Source organism: Mustelus asterias, unplaced genomic scaffold (genome assembly GCF_964213995.1).
Source record: "Mustelus asterias unplaced genomic scaffold, sMusAst1.hap1.1 HAP1_SCAFFOLD_1951, whole genome shotgun sequence".
Classification (NCBI taxonomy): domain Eukaryota; kingdom Metazoa; phylum Chordata; class Chondrichthyes; order Carcharhiniformes; family Triakidae; genus Mustelus; species Mustelus asterias.
In genome coordinates, this window is record NW_027591896.1 from 22,501 (window position 1) to 42,940 (window position 20,440).

General features: G+C 53.1%; 1 protein-coding gene across 1 annotated transcript in view; it reads right to left on the reverse strand.

Moving 5' to 3' along the window:
- Positions 1-11,630, reverse strand: part of LOC144489037 (suppressor of tumorigenicity 14 protein homolog) — a gene marked incomplete at its 3' end in the record, with an annotated part of 33,288 nt that extends 21,658 nt beyond the window's left edge. Inside the window, exon 1 of the mRNA XM_078206991.1 lies at positions 11,558-11,630. The remainder of the gene's footprint in view (positions 1-11,557) is intronic.
- Positions 11,631-20,440: the final 8,810 nt, after the last annotated feature.

Genomic DNA, 20,440 nt, shown 5'->3' on the forward strand with positions numbered 1-20,440 from the left:
GCATCCATGTCGATGATCCGGCACGTCTTGCAGAGGTTGCTGTGGCAGGGTTGTGTGGTGTCGTGGTCACTGTTCTCCTGAAGGCTGGGTAGTCCCACGCACGTGTGGGCATCCCACGCACTCCCCGCGTTGGAGATCTCTACTGCCTCCCGAAGATACACAAGGCAAACACACCCGGCCGTCCCATCGTATCGGGCAATGGGACCCTGTGCGAGAATCTCTCCGGCTATGTCGAGGGCATCCTGAAACCCATTGTACAAAGAACCCCGAGCTTCTGTCGTGACACTAATAACTTCCTACAGAAACTCAGCACACATGGAGCAGTTGAACCAGGAGCACTCCTCGTCACAATGGATGTCTCGGCACTCTACACCAACATCCCCCACGATGATGGCATTGCTGCAACTGCCTCAGTACTCAATGCCGACAACTGCCAGTTTTCAGATGCAATTTTACAACTCATCCGCTTCATCCTGGACCACAACGTCTTCACCTTCAACAAGCAGTTCTTCATCCAGACACACGGAACAGCCATGGGGACAAAATTCGCACCTCAATATGCCAACATCTTCATGCACAGGTTAGAAGAAGACTTCTTCACCGCACGGGACCTTCAACCGATGCTATACACTAGATACATCGATGACATTTTCTTCCTTTGGACTCATGGTGAACAATCACTGAAACAACTCTATGATGACATCAACAAGTTCCATCCCACCATCAGACTCACCATGAACTACTCTCCGGAATTGGTTGCATTCTTGGACACGCGCATCTCCATTAAGGACGGTCACCTCAGCACCTCACTGTACCGCAAGCCCACGGAGAACCTCACGATGCTCCACTTCTCCAGCTTCCACCCTAAACACGTAAAAGAAGCCATCCCCTACGGACAAGCCCTCCGAATACACAGGATCTGCTCGGATGAGGAGGATCGCAACAGACACCTCCAGACGCTGAAAGATTCCCTCATAAGAACAGGATATGGCGCTCGACTCATCGATCGACAGTTCCGACGCGCCACAGCGAAAAACCGCACCGACCTCCTCAGAAGACAAACACGGGACACAGTGGACAGAGTACCCTTCGTCGTCCAGTACTTCCCCGGAGCGGAGAAGCTACGGCATCTCCTCCGGAGCCTTCAACATGTCATTGATGAAGACGAACATCTCGCCAAGGCCATCCCCACACCCCCACTTCTTGCCTTCAAACAACCGCACAACCTCAAACAGACCATTGTCCGCAGCAAACTACCCAGCCTTCAGGAGAACAGTGACCACGACACCACACAACCCTGCCACAGCAACCTCTGCAAGACGTGCCGGATCATCGACACGGATGCCATCATCTCACGTGAGAACACCATCCACCAGGTACACGGTACCTACTCTTGCAATTCGGCCAACGTTGTCTACCTGATACGCTGCAGGAAAGGATGTCCCGAGGCATGGTACATTGGGGAAACCATGCAGACGCTGCGACAACGGATGAATGAACACCGCTCGACAATCACCAGGCAAGACTGTTCTCTTCCTGTTGGGGAGCACTTCAGCGGTCACGGGCATTCGGCCTCTGATATTCAGGTAAGCGTTCTCCAAGGCGGCCTTCGCGACACACGACAGCGCAGAGTCGCTGAGCAGAAACTGATAGCCAAGTTCCGCACACACGAGGACGGCCTCAACCGGGATATTGGGTTCATGTCACACTATTTGTAACTCCCACAGTTGCCTAGACCTGCAGAGTTTCACTGGCTGTCTTGTCTGGAGACAATACACATCTTTTTAGCCTGTCTTGATGCTCTCTCCACTCACATTGTTTTGTTTCTTAAAGACTTGATTCGTTGTAAGTATTCGCATTCCAACCATTATTCATGTAAATTGAGTTTGTGTCTTTATAAGCTCTGTTTGTGAACAGAATTCCCACTCACCTGAAGAAGGGGCTTAGAGCCTCGAAAGCTTGTGTGGCTTTTGCTACCAAATAAACCTGTTGGACTTTAACCTGGTGTTGTTAAACTTCTTACTGTGTTTACCCCAGTCCAACGCCGGCATCTCCACAGTAAGCTGGATCCACAGCCCAGGCCCAGGGGCCTCATAACAATCAGAAGAGCTCGGATCAGGAGGCCATTCAGCCCCTCGGGCCTGCTGCCCCATTCAATACGATCGTGGCTGATCTCATCTCTACCTCAATTCCACTTTCCTGCCCGTTCCCCGTAACCCTTCACCCCCCCGTGACTGATTAACAATCTGTCCGTCTCCTCCTTAAATTGACTCAATGTCCCGGCTTCCCCCGCACTCAGGACAGTGAATTCCACACATTCACCACCCTTTGAGAGAAGGAGCTTCTCCTCACCTCTGTGTTAAATCTGCCCCTCCCCCTTATCCTAAAACTCTGACCTCGTGTTCTAGATTGTTCCACAAGAGGAAACATCCTCCCCACACCTACATTGTCAATCCCCCTTATCATCCCGTACACCCCAATTCCATCTCCCCTCATCCTTCTAAACTCCAGCGAGTATCGGCCTAACCTGCTCAATCTCTCATCATACGACAACCCTTCATTTCTGGAATCCTCCACCCCGGTGCCCCACAAGGCCGTGTTCTCAGCCCCCTACTATACTCCTTGTACACCTCTGACTGTGTGGCTAAATTCCCTCCAACTCGATTTTCAAGTTTGCTGACGACACCACCGTAGTGGGTCGGATCTCACAATGACGAGACAGAGTACAGGAATGAGATAGAGAATCTGGTGCCACAACAATAATCTCTCCCTCAATGTTAACAAAATGAAGGAGCTTGTCATCGACTTCAGGAAGTGTAAAGGAGAACATGCTCCTGTCTACATCAACGGGGATGAAGTAGAAAGGGTCGAGAGTTTCAGGTTTTTAGGTGTCCAGATCACCAACAACCTGTCCTGGTCCCCCCCACGCCGACACTATAGTTAAGAAAGCCCCACCAATGCCTCTACTTTCTCAGAAGACGAAGGAAATTTGTCATGTCAGCTACGACTCTCACCAACTTTTACAGATGCTCCATAGAAAGTATTCTTTCTGGGTGTATCACAGCTTGGTCTGGGCTCCTGCTCTGCCCAAGACCGCAAGGAACTACAAAAGGTCATGAATGTAGCCCAATCCATCACACAAACCAGCCTCCCATCCATTGACTCTGTCTACACTTCCCGCTACCTCGGAAAAGCAGCCAGCATAATTAAGGACCCCACGCACCCCGGACATTCTCTCTTCCACCTTCTTCCGTCAGGAAAAAGATACAAAAGTCTGAAGTCACGTACCAACCGACTCAAGAACAGCTTCTTCCCTGCTGCTGTCAGACTTTTGGATGGACCTACCTCACATTGAGTTGATCTTCCTCTACACCCTAGCTATAACTGTAACACTACATTCTGCACCCTCTCCTTTCCTTCTCTATGAACAAAGAACAAAGAGAACAAAGAACAGTACAGCACAGGAAACAGGCCCTTCGGCCCTCCAAGCCTGTGCCGCTCCTTGGTCCAACTAGACCAATCGTTTGTATCCCTCCATTCCCAGGCTGCTCATGTGACTATCCAGGTAAGTCTTAAACGATGTTAGCGTGCCCGCCTCCACCACCCTACTTGGCAGCGCATTCCAGGCCCCCACCTCCCTCTGTGTAAAAAACGTCCCTCTGATATCTGAGTTATACTTCGCCCCTCTCAGCTTGAGCCCGTGACCCCTCGTGATCGTCACCTCCGACCTCCGACCATGAACGGTATGCTTTGTCTGTATAGCGTGCAAGAAACAATACTTTTCACTGTATCCCAATACATGTGACAATAATAAATCAAATCAAACATCAAACCCCTCACTCTGGAATCAACCTGGTGATGCTCCTCTGAAGTGCCTCCAATGCGACTACATCCCGCCTCAGTGAGGGGACTAGAACTGTGCACCAGACTCCGGGTGTGGTCTCACTGATGCTTGAGACAATCGCAGCAACACTTCACTAATTTTATAATCTATTCCTTCACCGATAAATGCCCAGATCCCATTTGCCTTCCTTATAACCTGCTGTACCTGCACACTAACGTTCTGTGGTTCATGCACAAGGACACCCAGATCCCTCTGCACTGAAACAGCCCGGAGTCCCTCTCCATTTAGATAGTAAGTTGCCGTTCTATTTTACACACCTAAGGCACAACACAACTGGTGTGAGGCTGGATCCACAGCCCAGGCCCAGGGGCCTTGTCCCAGGCTGGATCCACAGCCCAGGCCCAGGGGCCTTGTCCCAGGCTGGATCCACAGCCCAGGCCCAGGGGCCTTGTCCCAGGCTGGATCCACAGCCCAGGCCCAGAGGCCTTGTCCCAGGCTGGATCCACCGCCCAGGCCCAGGGGCCTTGTCCCAGGCTGGATCCACAGCCCAGGCCCAGGGGCCTTGTCCCAGGCTGGATCCACAGCCCAGGCCCAGGGGCCTTGTCCCAGGCTGGATCCACCGCCCAGGCCCAGAGGCCTTGTCCCAGGCTGGATCCATAGCCCAGGCCCAGAGGCCTTGTCCCAGGCTGGATCCACAGCCCAGGCCCAGGGGCCTTGTCCCAGGCTGGATCCACAGCCCAGGCCCAGAGGCCTTGTCCCAGGCTGGATCCACAGCCCAGGCCCAGGGGCCTTGTCCCAGGCTGGATCCACAGCCCAGGCCCAGAGGCCTTGTCCCAGGCTGGATCCACCGCCCAGGCCCAGGGGCCTTGTCCCAGGCTGGATCCACAGCCCAGGCCCAGAGGCCTTGTCCCAGGCTGGATCCACAGCCCAGGCCCTGGGGCCTTGTCCCAGGCTGGATCCACAGCCCAGGCCCAGAGGCCTTGAACCAGGCTGGATCCACAGCCCAGGCCCAGGGGCCTTGTCCCAGGCTGGATCCACAGCCCAGGCCCAGGGGCCTTGTCCCAGGCTGGATCCACAGCCCAGGCCCAGGGGCCTTGTCCCAGGCTGGATCCACCACCCAGGCCCAGAGGCCTTGTCCCAGGCTGGATCCATAGCCCAGGCCCAGAGGCCTTGTCCCAGGCTGGATCCACAGCCCAGGCCCAGGGGCCTTGTCCCAGACTGGATCCACAGCCCAGGCCCAGGAGCCTTGTCCCAGACTGGATTCACAGCCCAGGCCCAGAGGCCTTGTCCCAGACTGGATCCACAGCCCAGGCCCAGAGGCCTTGTCCCAGACTGGATCCACAGCCCAGGCCCAGGGGCCTTGTCCCAGGCTGGATCCACAGCCCAGCCCCAGGGGCCTTGCCCCAGGCTGGATCCACAGCCCAGGCCCAGGGGCCTTGCCCCAGGCTGGATCCACAGCCCAGGCCCAGGGGCCTTGTCCCAGACTGGATCCACAGCCCAGGCCCAGGGGCCTTGTCCCAGGCTGGATCCACAGCCCAGGCCCAGGGGCCTTGTCCCAGACTGGATTCACAGCCCAGGCCCAGAGGCCTTGTCCCAGGCTGGATCCACAGCCCAGGCCCAGGGGCCTTGTCCCAGGCTGGATCCACAGCCCAGGACCAGGGGCCTTGCCCCAGGCTGGATCCACAGCCCAGGCCCAGGGGCCTTGTCCCAGGCTGGATCCACAGCCCAGGCCCTGGGGCCTTGTCCCAGGCTGGATCCACAGCCCAGGACCAGGGGCCTTGCCCCAGGCTGGATCCAAAGAGCTTCCACAAATGCATAAAGGACAAAAGAGTAACAAGGGAGAGAGTAGGACCTCTTAAGGATCAACAAGGTCATCCATGTGCGGATCCACAAGAGATGGGTGAGATCCTAAATGAATATTTCTCATCAGTATTTACTGTTGAGAAGAGCATGGACGTTAGGGAACTTGGGGAAATAAATAGTGATGTCTTGAGGAGTGTACATATTACAGAGAAGGAGGTGCTGGAAGTCTTAAAGCGCATCAAGGTAGATAAATCCCCGGGACCTGATGAAGTGGATCCCAGGACGTTGTGGGAGGCGAGGGAGGAAATTGCGGGTCCCCTAGCCGAGATATTTGAATCATCGATAGTCACGGGTGAGGTGCCTGAAGATTGGAGAGTGGCAAATATTGTGCCTTTGTTTAAAAAGGGCTGCAGGAAAAAGCCTGGGAACTACAGGCCGGTGAGCCTCACATCTGTGGTGGATAAATTGTTGGAAGGTATTTTGAGAGACAGGATCTACAGGCATTTAGAGAGACAAGGACTGATTAGGGACAGTCAGCATGGCTTTGTGAGTGGAAAATCATGTCTCACAAATTTGATTGAGTTTTTTGAAGGGGTAACCAAGAAGGTAGATGAGGGCAGTGCAGTTGATGTTGTCTACATGGACTTTAGCAAGGCCTTTGACAAGGTACCGCATGGTAGGTTGTTGCATAAGGTTAAATCTCACGGGATCCAGGGTGAGGTATCTAAATGGATACAAAATTGGCTTCTTGACAGAAGCCAGAGGGTGGTTGTAGAGGGTTGTTTTTCAAACTGGAGGCCTGTGACCAGCGGTGTGCCTCAGGGATCAGTGCTGGGTCCACTGTTATTTGTCATTTATATTAATGATTTGGATGAGAATATAGGGGGCATGGTTAGTAAGTTTGCAGATGACACCAAGATTGGTGGCATGTTGGACAGTGAAGAAAGTTATCTCCAATTGCAACGGGATCTTGATCAATTGGGCCAGTGGGCTGACGAATGGCAGATGGAGTTTAATTTAGACAATTAACCAGAACCAGTAGAAATGGCAGAGGTGCTGAATGAGTATTTTGCCTCGGTTTTCACAGAGGAGAAGGACCTGAGTGGATGTACTGTGGGCTTGCGGTGGACTGAAAAGATTGAGTATGTGGACTTTAAGAAAGAGGTTGTGCTGGAATCTTTGAATGGCATCAAGATAGATAAGTCACCGGGTCCGGATGGGATCATAGAAATCATAGAGACCCTGCAGCACAGAAAGAGGCCATTTGGCCCATCGAGTCTGCACCGACCACAATCCCACCCAGGCCCTACCCCCATATCCCTACATATTTTACCCACTAATCCCTCTAACCTACGCATCCCAGGACACTAAGGGGCAATTTTAGCATGACCAATCAACCTAACCCGCACATCTTTGGACTGTGGGAGGAAACCGGAGCACCCGGAGGAAACCCACGCAGACACGAGGAGAATGTGCAAACTCCACACAGACAGTGACCCAAGCCGGGAATTGAACCCAGGTCCCTGGAGCTGTGAAGCAGCAGTGCTAACCACTGCGCTACCGTGCCGCTCAAGGATGTACCCCAGGTTACTGTGGGAGGCGAGGGAAGAGATTGCAGAGCCTCTGGCGATGATCTTTGCGTCGTCGATGGAGACGGGAGAGGTGCCGGAGGATTGGAGGATTGCGGATGTGGTTCCTATTTTCAAGAAGGGGAATAGGGATAGCCCAGGAAATTACCGACCGGTGAGTCTAACCTCAGTGGTTGGTAAGCTGATGGAGAAGATCCTGAGGGACAAGATTTATGAGCATTTAGAGAGGTTTAGTATGCTCAAGAATACTCAGCATGGCTTTGTCAAAGGCAGATCGTGCCTTACGAGCCTGGTGGAGTTCTTCGAAAATGTGACTAAACACATTGACGAAGGGAAAGCGGTAGATGTGGTTTATATGGATTTTAGCAAGGCGTTCGATAAGGTCCCCCATGCAAGGCTTCTCGAAAAAGTGAGAGGGCATGGGATCCAAGGGGCTGCTGCCCTGTGGATCCAGAACTGGCTTGCCCAAAGGATGTGGAGATGCCGGCGTTGGACTGGGGTAAACACAGTAAGAAGTCTCACAACACCAGGTTAAAGTCCACCAGGTTTATTTGGTAGCAAATACCATAAGCTTTCGGAGCACAGCTCCTTCGTCAGATGGAGTGGATATCTGTCCAAAGGAGGCAGAGAGTGAGTATGGATGGGTCTTTTTCTAAATGGAGGTCGGTCACCAGTGGAGTGCCCCAGGGATCTGTTCTGGGACCCTTGCTGTTTGTCATTTTCATAAATGACCTGGATGAGGAAGTGGAGGGATGGGTTGGTAAGTTTGCCGACGACACGAAGGTTGGTGGGGTTGTGGATAGTCTGGAGGGATGTCAGAAGTTACAGAGGGACATAGATAGGATGCAAGACTGGGCGGAGAAGTGGCAGATGGACTTCAACCCAGATAAATGTGTCGTGGTCCATTTTGGCAGGTCAAATGGGATGAAGGAGTACAATATAAATTCTATGATAAGTTCTATGATTCTATGATCTAATATAAAGGGAAAGACTCTTAGTACTGTAGAGGATCAGAAGGACCTTGGGGTCCGGGTCCATAGGACTCTAAAATCGGCCCCGCAGGTGGAGGAGGTGGTTAAGAAGGCCTTTATCAATCGAGGGATTGAGTTTAGGAGTCCGGGGATAATGATGCAGCTATATAAGACCCTCGTCAGGCCCCACTTGGAGTACTGTGCTCAGTTCTGGTCGCCTCATTACAGGAAGGATGTGGAAAAGATTGAAAGGGTGCAGAGGCGATTTACAAGGATGTTGCCTGGATTGAGTGGCATGCCTTATGAGGATAGGCTGAGGGAGCTCGGTCTTTTCTCCTTGGAGAGACGTAGGATGAGAGGAGACCTAATAGAGGTATATAAGATGTTGAGAGGCATAGATCGGGTGGACTCTCAGAGGCTTTTTCCCAGGGTGGAAATGTCTGCTACGAGAGGACACAGGTTTAAGGTGCTGGGGGGTAGGTACAGGGGAAATGTTAGGGGGAAGTTTTTCACACAGACGGTGGTGGGCGAGTGGAATCGGCTGCCGTCAGTGGTGGTGGAGGCAAACTCAATAGGGACTTTTAAGAGACTCCTGGATGAGTACATGGGACTTAATAGGATGGAGGGTTATAGGTAGGCCTAAAAGGTAGGGATGTGTTCGGCACAACTTATGGGGCCAAAGGGCCTGTTTTGTGCTGTAGTTTTTCTATGTTTCTAAATGCGAGGTGATGCATTTTGGTAGATTGAACCAGGGCAGGACTTACTCAGTTAATGATAGGGCGTTGGGGAGAGTTACAGAACAAAGAGAGCTTGGGGTACATGTTCATAGCGCCTTGAAAGTGGAGTCACAGGTGGACAGAGTGGTGAAGAAGACATTCAGCATGCTTGGTTTCATCGGTCAGAACATTGAATACAGGAGTTGGAACATCTTGTTGAAGTTGTACAAGACATTGGTAAGGCCACACATGGAATACTGTGTACATTTCTGGTCACCCTATTATAGAAAGGATATTATTAAACTAGAAAGAGCGCAGAAAAGATTTACTGGGATGCTACCGGGACTTGATGGATTGAGTTATAAGGAGGGGCTGGATCGACTGGGACTTTTTCTCTGTAGTGTAGGAGGCTGAGGGGTGATCTTATAGAGGTCTATAAAATAATGAGGGGCACAGATCAGCGAGATAGTAAATATCTTTCCCCAAAGGAAGGGGAGTCTAAAACTATAGGGCACAAGTTTAAGGTGAGAGGTGAGAGATACAAAAGTGTCCAGGGGGCAATTTTTTCACACAGAGGGTGGTGAGTGTCTGGAACAAGCTGCCAGAGGCAGTAGTAGAGGCGGGTACAATTTTGTCTTTTAAAAAGCATTTAGATAGTTACATGGGTAAGATGGGTATAGAGGGATATGGGCCAAATGCAGGCAATTGGGACTAGCTGAGTGGTTAAAAAAATAGGGGTGGCATGGACAAGTTGGGCCGAAGGGCCTGTTTCCATGCTGTAAACCTCTGTGACTCTATGACTAGGCCCGGGGGCCTTGTCCCAGACTGGATCCACAGCCCAGGCCCGGGGGCCTTGTCCCAGGCTGGATCCACAGCCCAGGCCCAGGCTGGATCCACAGCCCAGGCCCAGGGGCCGTGTCCCAGGCTGGATCCACAGCCCAGGCCCAGGGGCCTTGTCCCAGGCTGGATCCAGAGCACAGGCCCAGAGGCCGTGTCCCTGGCTGGATCCACAGCCCAGGCCCAGGTGCCTTGTCCCAGGCTGGATCCACACACCAGGCCCAGGCTGGATCCACAGTCCAGGCCCAGGTGCCTTGTCCCAGGCTGGATCCACGCACCAGGCCCAGGCTGGATTCATAGCCCAGGCTCAGAGGCCTTGTCCCAGGCTGGATCCATACACCAGGCCCAGGCTGGATTCACAGCCCAGGCTCAGAGGCCTTGTCCCAAGCTGGATCCATACACCAGGCCCAGGCTGGATCACCCTCACAGGATATCTCTGATTCCATTCACACCCCATGGTGGGCTCAGTTTGTAGGGAATTCACTCAGGCAGAGCAAGATCCAACAAGCAGCAATGTGACAATGATCCGTGAAGTTTGAGGGAACAATAATGGCACCAAGGCACACTGCGGACTACAGTCACCAGCTCCCTCCCGGTGCCCAGCTGGCCCACCAAAACCCCCCTCCTGCTCTCAAAATAGACGCCATGGGATCATTTACACCCACCCCAAGAACACGCCCTGCGTACTGACCCTCTGACAGTGCAGCGTTCCCTCAGTACTGACCCTCTGACAGTGCGGCACTCCCTCAGTACTGACCCTCTGACAGTGCGGCACTCCCTCAGTACTGACCCTCTGACAGTGCGGCACTCCCTCAGCACTGACCCTCTGACAGTGCGGCACTCCCTCAGCACTGACCCTCTGACAGTGCAGCACTCCCTCAGTACTGACCCTCTGACAGTGCGGCACTCCCTCAGTACTGACCCTCTGACAGTGCGGCACTCTCTCAGCACTGACCCTCTGACAGTGCGGCACTCCCTCAGTACTGACCCTCTGACAGTGCGGCACTCCCTCAGCACTGACCCTCTGACAGTGCAGCACTCTCTCAGCACTGACCCTCTGACAGTGCGGCACTCCCTCAGCACTGACCCTCTGACAGTGCGGCACTCCCTCAGCACTGACCCTCTGACAGTGTGGCACTCCCTCAGCACTGACCCTCTGACAGTGTGGCACTCCCTCAGCACTGACCCTCTGACAGTGCGGCACTCCCTCAGTACTGACCCTCTGACAGTGCTGCACTCCCTCAGTACTGACCCTCTGACAGTGCGGCACTCCCTCAGCACTGACCCTCTGACAGTGCGGCACTCCCTCAGCACTGACCCTCTGACAGTGCGGCACTCCCTCAGCACTGACCCTCTGACAGTGCGGCACTCCCTCAGCACTGACCCTCTGACAGTGCGGCACTCACTCAGCACTGACCCTCTGACAGTGCGGCACTCCCTCAGCACTGACCCTCTGACAGTGCGGCACTCCCTCAGCACTGACCCTCTGAGTGTACTCTGGGTGAGGGAGATGTCGGTTCTGGAGCTGGAGAGGGAGACAGAGAGAGTGTCCAGTCTGACTGTGCCCTCCTGGGGAGACTGACCCCAGTCTGGGCACTGTTGCTGTGAGTTAGCCTCATCCACCCAGGGACAGAGCCCTTTCCAGCCAGCCTGACTCGGGGTAAGGAGGAATAGGTTGGGAAAGTCCGAGTCCCCATTTGGTTGGTGTGTGTACAGGGTGAGCTGCAGCCTCAGGGCAGTCAGGGAGTTCACAGTGGAATCAGCCCGGTTGTAAAACTGGCAAATGAAGCGACTCACCTCACACTCTGTCACCACAAGCCGGAGACCTGGATTAAACTGACCCCCGCACTGAGATTCCAGCTCAGTCTCCACACACAGCTCTCCCGGACCCAATCAGTCAGGAACACCAACACAGAGAAACACCGAGACTACCTGCCCAGGCGGGGCTTTCAATCTCAGCACAATCCAAACTCTCCTTCAACTTCCTGCTCAAGGTGTGTTTCACAATCAGTGATCACATCCCAACACCCCTCCCCCCTCCTCACCACACACCAACATTTAAACACACAGAACACTGACTCCAAATCCACACACACTGACTCTCACTGGGGTACGGGTTCCACACACACTGACTCTCACTGGGACACAGGTTCCACACACACTGACTCTCACTGGGGTACGGGTTCCACACACACTGACTCTCACTGGGGTACGGGTTCCACACACACTGACTCTCACTGGGGTACGGGTTCCACACACACTGACTCTCACTGGGGTACGGGTTCCACACACACTGACTCTCACTGGGGTACGGGTTCCACACACACTGACTCTCACTGGGGTACGGGTTCCACACACACTGACTCTCACTGGGGTACGGGTTCCACACACACTGACTCTCACTGGGGTACGGGTTCCACACACACGGACTCTCACTGGGGTACGGGTTCCACACACACTGACTCTCACTGGGGTACGGGTTCCACACACACTGACTCTCACTGGGGTACGGGTTCCACACACACTGACTCTCACTGGGGTACGGGTTCCACACACACTGACTCTCACTGGGGTACGGGTCCCACACACACTGACTCTCACTGGGGTACGGGTTCCACACACTGACTCTCACTGGGGTACGGGTCCCACACACACTGACTCTCACTGGGGTACGGGTCCCACACACTGACTCTCACTGGGGTACGGGTCCCACACACACTGACTCTCACTGGGGTACGGGTTCCACACACACTGACTCTCACTGGGGTACAGGTCCCACACACACTGACTCTCACTGGGGTATGGGTCCCACACACACTGACTCTCACTGGGGTACGGGTCCCACACACACTGACTCTCACTGGGGTACGGGTCCAACACACACTGACTCTCACTGGGGTACGGGTCCCACACACACTGACTCTCACTGGGGTACGGGTTCCACACACACTGACTCTCACTGGGGTACGGGTCCCACACACACTGACTCTCACTGGGGTACGGGTTCCACACACACTGACTCTCACTGGGGTACGGGTTCCACACACACTGACTCTCACTGGGGTACGGGTTCCACACACACTGACTCTCACTGGGGTACGGGTCCCACACACACTGACTCTCACTGGGGTACGGGTTCCACACACACTGACTCTCACTGGGGTACGGGTCCCACACACTGACTCTCACTGGGGTACGGGTCCCACACACACTGACTCTCACTGGGGTACGGGTTCCACACACACTGACTCTCACTGGGGTACAGGTCCCACACACACTGACTCTCACTGGGGTATGGGTCCCACACACACTGACTCTCACTGGGGTACGGGTCCCACACACACTGATTCTCACTGGGGTACGGGTCCGACACACACTGACTCTCACTGGGGTACGGGTCCCACACACACTGATTCTCACTGGGGTACGGGTCCCACACACACTGACTCTCACTGGGGTACGGGTTCCACACACACTGACTCTCACTGGGGTACGGGTTCCACACACACTGACTCTCACTGGGACACGGGTTCCACACACACTGACTCTCACTGGGGTACGGGTTCCACACACACTGACTCTCACTGGGGTACGGGTCCCACACACACTGACTCTCACTGGGGTACGGGTTCCACACACACTGACTCTCACTGGGGTACGGGTTCCACACACACTGACTCTCACTGGGGCACGGGTTCCACACACACTGACTCTCACTGGGGTACGGGTCCCTCACACACTGACTCTCACTGGGGTACAGGTTCCACACACACTGACTCTCACTGGGGTACAGGTCCCACACACACTGACTCTCACTGGGGTACAGGTCCCACACACACTGACTCTCACTGGGGTACGGGTTCCACACACACTGACTCTCACTGGGGTACAGGTTCCACACACACTGACTCTCACTGGGGTACGGGTCCCACACACACTGACTCTCACTGGGGTACAGGTCCCACACACACTGACTCTCACTGGGGTACGGGTTCCACACACACTGATTCTCACTGGGGTACGGGTCCCACACACACACTGACTCTCACTGGGGTACGGGTCCCACACACACTGACTCTCACTGGGGTACGGGTCCCACACACACTGACTCTCACTGGGGTACGGGTTCCACACACACTGACTCTCACTGGGGTATGGGTCCCACACACACTGACTCTCACTGGGGTACGGATCCCACACACACTGACTCTCACTGGGGTACGGGTTCCACACACACTGACTCTCACTGGGGTACGGGTCCCACACACACTGACTTTCACTGGGTTACGGGTCCCACACACACTGACTCTCACTGGGGTACGGGTCCCACACACACTGACACTCACTGGGGTACGGGTTCCACACACACTGACACTCACTGGGGTACGGGTTCCACACACACTGACTCTCACTGGGGTACGGGTCCCACACACACTGACTCTCACTGGGGTACAGGTTCCACACACACTGACTCTCGCTGGGGTACAGGTTCCACACACACTGACTCTCACTGGGGTACAGGTTCCACACACACTGACTCTCGCTGGGGTACGGGTTCCACACACACTGACTCTCACTGGGGTGCGGGTCCCACACACACTGACTCTCACTGGGGTACGGGTCCCACACACACTGACTCTCACTGGGGTACGGGTTCCACACACACTGACTCTCACTGGGGTACGGGTCCCACACACACTGACTCTCACTGGGGTACAGGTCCCAGACACACTGACTCTCACTGGGGTACGGGTCCCACACACACTGATTCTCACTGGGGTACGGGTCCCACACACACACTGACTCTCACTGGGGTACGGGTCCCACACACACTGACTCTCACTGGGGTACGGGTCCCACACACACTGACTCTCACTGGGGTACGGGTTCCACACACACTGACTCTCATTGGGGTACGGATTCCACACACACTGACTCTCACTGGGGTACGGGTCCCACACACACTGACTCTCACTGGGGTACGGGTCCCACACACACTGACTCTCACTGGGGTATGGGTCCCACACACACTGACTCTCACTGGGGTACGGGTGCCACACACACTCACTCTCACTGGGGTACGGGTTCCACACACACTGACTCTCACTGGGGTACGGGTCCCACACACACTGACTCTCACTGGGGTACGGGTCCCACACACACTGACTCTCACTGGGGTACGGGTCCCACACACACTGACTCTCACTGGGGTACGGGATCCACACACACTGACTCTCACTGGGATATGGGTCCCACACACACTGACTCTCACTGGGGTACGGGTCCCACACACACTGACTCTCACTGGGGTACGGGATCCACACACACTGACTCTCACTGGGGTACGGGTTCCACACACACTGACTCTCACTGGGGTACGGGTCCCACACACACTGACTCTCACTGGGGTACGGGTTCCACACACACTGACTCTCACTGGGGTACAGACCCCACAACGGGACACCCCCCCGGTAGACCACACTCTCCTGGTATTGCCCCTTTCTGGGACACCCTCCGGAGTCTCCCAGACCACAGGATGTGTCCGTCACTGGGCTGTCTGGATCTCCGCTGCCAATCTGTGGGGAGCACTTTGCCGGAGAGGTTCAATTGGGTTTTGTAGGTTGGGGCGCAGTCTTCCATCTCTCTCTGTGTCGTGCCCCTTTCTGAAGACACTTGCTGTTTATGGGAATGTTCTGGTGGATTGGAGCCTGCTGCCTGTGTCACTGTCTGATTGTGAGGGTGGGCTGTGCTCTCGCTCTGAGTTCCCTCTCTCTGTGTGTCTCAGGTTGAGGTGAGGTGTCTGAGTCACAATGTTTCCTGGAGCTCCGACCCGGGGAGATGTGTCACACCGATTGCTGGAAGTGTTTGAAAGTTGCGTTCATCTTGCCGAATCCTTGACAGGGTCACATGAGTTCAGAGGGCGTGCTCGATACCCTTGGGGGAAGGAATCATAGAATCAGCACAGAAAGAGGCCATTCGGCCCATCGAGTCTGCACTGACCACAATCCCACCCAGGCCCTTCCCCCATATCCCCACATATTTACCCACTAATCCCTCTAACCTACACATCTCAGGACTCTAAGGGGCAATTTTTAACCTGGCCAATCAACCTAACCCGCACATCTTTGGACTGTGGGAGGAAACCGGAGCACCCGGAGGAAACCCACGCAGACACGAGGAGAATGTGCAAACTCCACACAGACAGTGACCCAAGCCAGGAATCGAACCCGGGTCTCTGGAGCTGTGAAGCAGCGGTGCTAACCACTGTGTTACCGTGCCACCCTAGAGTCTTGTGTCACGCTCTGATGTCCATCTTCACTGTAATCCTGCCCTCTCCCAAACCATTCCAGCATCTCAGAGTCTATCGAATCGCTGAATCCCCATGGTGCAGAAAGAAGCCATTCGGGCCATCCACTGTGCATCCCACCCAAGGCCCCCCCATCCTTGAGAACATAAGAACATAAGAAATAGGAGCAGGAGTAGGCCATCTAGCCCCTCGAGCCTGCCCCGCCATTCAATAAGATCATGGCTGATCTGACGTGGATCAGTACCACTTACCCGCCTGATCCCCATAACCCCTAATTCCCTTCCCGATCAGGAATCTATCTATCCGTGATTTAAACATATTCAGCGAGGTAGCCTCCACCACTTCAGTAGGTTTCCTCCCTATCCCAGCAACCACAACAAAGTAACGATGATGATATGAGGCGTGAATTGGCCATGACGGACTGGGAAACGTGACTGAAGGGGAAGATGGTGACCAGCCAATGGTAGGCATTTAAAGAAGGAATAGGTGAACTCCAGAAGTTGTTTATTCCTGTTTGAGGCGAGAGTGGGAAGGGAATTGTGGCCAAACCATGGCTTACCAGGGAAATTAGAGGTAGGATCAGATTCAAGGAAGAAGACCAAGCGTAGACTGGGCGATCGCTTTGCTGAGCTCCTTCGGTCTGTGCTCAGTCAGGATCCTGACCTTCTGGTTGCTGCCATTTTAACACACGATCCTGCTCCCGTGCCCACATGTCTGTCCTTGGCCCTGCTGCAATGTTCCAGTGAAGCTCAACGCAAACTGGAGGAACAGCATCTCATCTTCCGGCTGGACACTTCACAGCCTTCCGGTCTCAACATCGAATTCAACAACTCCAGATGATTCGCTCTGCCCCGCCTCCTTCATTCTATTTTATTTAACTTTTTACCAATTCCTTTATTGAGTTTCTTCATTTTTCCTTCCCCCCACTTCATCCCCCTTTCCTGACCATTCCCCCCCCCCCGCTTCCCCTTTTCTACATTCTACCTCTGTCCCATTCCCCCCCTCCCCCACATCTCCATCTGTCACAGTTGCAGCTTCTCTGCCATTTGGCCATTCACCCCCTCTATTCTCTCTATGGGCTGCCATTAGCAGCCTTTCCCCTGGTTTCTGTGGCTACGACTCATCTTTCATTCCCTCCCCCTGCAGTATAAATATCTCCCACTTTCTCTGCCTTTTAGCTTTGACAAAGGGTCACCTGGACTCGAAACATCAGCTCTTTTCTCTCCGTACAGATGCTGCCAGACCTGCTGAGGTTTTCCAGCGTTTTCCCTTTTGGTTTCAGATTCCAGCATCCGCAGTAATTTGCTTTAATCAAGGAAGAAGCTTACAAGTTGGCATGGGAAAGCAACAGGCCTCAGGACTCAGCAAAGGAGGACCAAGGGATTGATTCAGGGGGAAATAGAGCATGAAAGTAAGGTAGCAGGGAACATAAAAACTGACTGTAAAAGTTTCTATAGATATAGAACATAGAACATAGAAAAAATACAGCACAAACAGGCCCTTCGGCCCACAAGTTGCACCAGTCATGTCCCTACCTACCTCGGCTTATATATAGGCCTACCTATAACCCTCAATCCTATTAAGTCCCATGTACTCATCCAGAAGTCTCTTAAAAGACCCGATCGAGTTTGCCTCCACCACCACTGACGGCAGCCGATTCCACTCAGCCACCACCCTCTGAGTGAAAAACTTACCCCTCACATCTCCTCTGTACCTACTCCCCAGCACCTTAAGCCTGTGTCCTCTCGTAGCAGCCATTTCAGCCCTGGGAAAAAGCCTCCGAGAATCCACCCGATCTATACCTCTCAACATCTTGTACACCTCTATCAGGTCACCTCTCATCCTTCGTCTCTCCAAGGAGAAAAGACCAAGCTCCCTCAACCTATCCTCATAAGGCATGCCAACCAATCCAGGCAGCATCCTTGTAAATCTTCTCTGCACCCTTTCAATCATTTCCACATCCCTCCTGTAATGAGGCGACCAGAACTGAGCACAGTACTCCAAGTGGGGTCTGACGAGGGTCTTATAAAGCTGCATCATTATCTCCCGACTCCGAAACTCAATCCCTCGATTGATGAAGGCCAGCACACCAAACGCCTTCTTAACCACCTCCTCCACCTGCGGGGCCGATTTTAGAGTCCTATGGACCCAGACCCCAAGCTGCTTCTGATCCTCGACACTGCTAAGAGTCTTACCCTTGATATTATACTCCTTCATCTCATTTGACCTGCCAAAATGGACCACTACACATTTATCCGGGTTGAAGTCCATCTGCCACTTCTCCGCCCAGTCTTGCATTCTATCTATGTCACGCTGCAGCTTCTGACATCCCTCCAAACTATCCACAACCCCACCAACATTCGTATCATCGGCAAACTTACCAACCCATCCCTCCACTTCCTCATCCAGGTCATTTATGAAAATGACAAACAGCAAGGGTCCCAGAACAGATCCCTGGGGCACTCCACTGGTGACCGATCTCCATTCAGAAAAAGACCCGTCTACAACCACTCTCTGCCTTCTGCAGGCAAGCCAGTTCTGGATCCACAAGGCAACAGCCCCTTGGATCCCATGCCCTCTCACTTTCTTGAGAAGTCTTGCATGGGGGACCTTATCGAACATATCGAATATGTAAAGAGAAAAAGATTGACAGAAATGAAAGTAGCCTCTTACAGTCAGAAAGGGGAGAATTCATAACGGGGAATAAAGAAATGGCCGAGGAATTAAATTTGTTCTTTGCTTCAGTCTTCACAAAGGAAGACATGAATAATGTACCATTATTCTGAGAGAAACAAGTTTTATTGAGGAGCTGAAGGAAATCTGCATTAGCAGAGAAATGGTTTTGTGGAAATTGATGGGATTGAAGGTGGATAAATCCTCAGGTCCTGATAATCCTCATCCCAGAGTGGCCCTGGAAATAGTAGATCCATTGGTGGTTATTTTCCAAAATTCTTTGGACTCTGGAATAGTTCCTACAGATTGGAGGGTAGCTGATGTAAGCCCGCGATTCAAAAAGGGAGATAGAGAGAGAACAGGGAACGAGAGACCAGTGAGCCTAACGTCGGTACTGGGGAAGTTGCTAGAATCCATTATCAAGGATTTCATAACTCGGCATTTGGAAGGCAGTGGGATAATCAGACAAAGTCAGCATGGATTTACAAAAGGGAAATCATGCTTGACGAATCTATTGGAATTTTTTGAGGATGTAACTAGTAGAGTTGACCGAGGGGAACCAGTGGATGTGGTTTATTTAGACTTTCAGAAGACTTTCAACAAGGTCTCACATAACAGACTACTGTGTAAAGTTAAACCACATGGGATTGTGGGTAATGTCTTGAATGGATAGAAAGCTGGTTAGCAGATAGGAAGCAAAGAGTGGGCATAAATGGGTCTTTTTCTGTTTGGCAGTCAGTGACTAGTGGGGTTCCGCAGGGATCTGTGCTCGGACCCCAACTGTTCACATGGTATATTAATGATTTGGAAGAGGGAACTGAATGTATTATCTCCAAATTTGCAGATGATACAAAGTTGGGTGGGAGGGTGAGCTGTGAGGAGGATGCAGAGATGCTTCAGTGTGATTTGGACAGGCTGTGTGTGTGGGTATCCGCATGGCAGATGCAGCATAATGTGGATAAATGTGAGGTTATCCACTTTGGTAGCAATAATAGGAAGACAGATTATTATTTGAATGAGTGTAAATTGAGAGAGGTGGATACTCAGCGAGACCTTGGAGTCCTCGTGTATCAGTCGCTGAGAGTAAGCGCGCAGGTACAGCAGGCAGTAAAGAAGGTGAATAGTATGTTGGCCTTCATAGCGAGAGGATTGGAGTATCGGGATAGGGATGTTTTGCTGCAACTGTACAGGGTGTTGGTGAGGCCACACCTGGAGTGTTGTGTGCAGTTTTGGTGTCCATATCTGAGGAAGGATGTCCTTGCTATAGAGGGAGCGCAGTGAAGGTTTACCAGGCTGATTCCTGGGATGGCAGGTCTGTCATATGAGGAGAGACTAAGTGGGTTAGGATTATATTCACTGGAGTTTAGAAGAGTGAGAGGGGATCTCATAGAAACTTATAAAATTCTAACAGGGTTAGATTCAGAAAGAATGTTCCCAATGGTGGGGGGAGTCCAGAACTAGGGATCATAGTTTGAGGATAATCTTAGAATCTTAGAAACCCTACAGTCCTGAAAAAGGCCATTTGGCCCATCGGGTCTGCACCGACCACAATCCCACCCAGGCCCTACCCCCATATCCCGACACATTTACCCGCTAATCCCTCTAACCAACGCATCTCAGGACACTAAGGGGCAATTTTAGCACAGCCAATCAACCTAACCCGCACATCTTTGGACTGTGGGAGGAAACCGGAGCACCCG